Genomic DNA, 338 nt, shown 5'->3' with positions numbered 1-338 from the left:
CTCCGCTGCTTCTCTCAGCTCCGAATACCAAAGATCATCCTAATCGATCCGCTGCACTTTGATCAGTTTCCCGTCGGTTCGATCCCCATCAGCTTCCTCCTCTTCCTCTTCTTCTTCTTCTTTTAATTCACTAACATAAACAACTTGTGCTCATTTCAACGGCAACACTTTCGCACTGATCTCAAACTGATCCACCTTCTTCCTGCTGCAGCTGCGGATCAATTCATTCATCGATTTATTCATCAACATCCGAGCGAAGAAAAAACTGAGGAGATGAAATAAATCCAGAGTGAGAAAAGAGAGTGTGTGTGTGTGTGAGAGAGAGAGAGAGACTGTTT

The sequence above is a fragment of the Platichthys flesus genome, chromosome 7, assembly GCF_949316205.1.
Source record: "Platichthys flesus chromosome 7, fPlaFle2.1, whole genome shotgun sequence".
NCBI lineage: Eukaryota > Metazoa > Chordata > Actinopteri > Pleuronectiformes > Pleuronectidae > Platichthys > Platichthys flesus.
The sequence above is the reverse complement of the archived record's forward strand: the minus strand, read 5'-3'. Positions refer to the sequence as shown.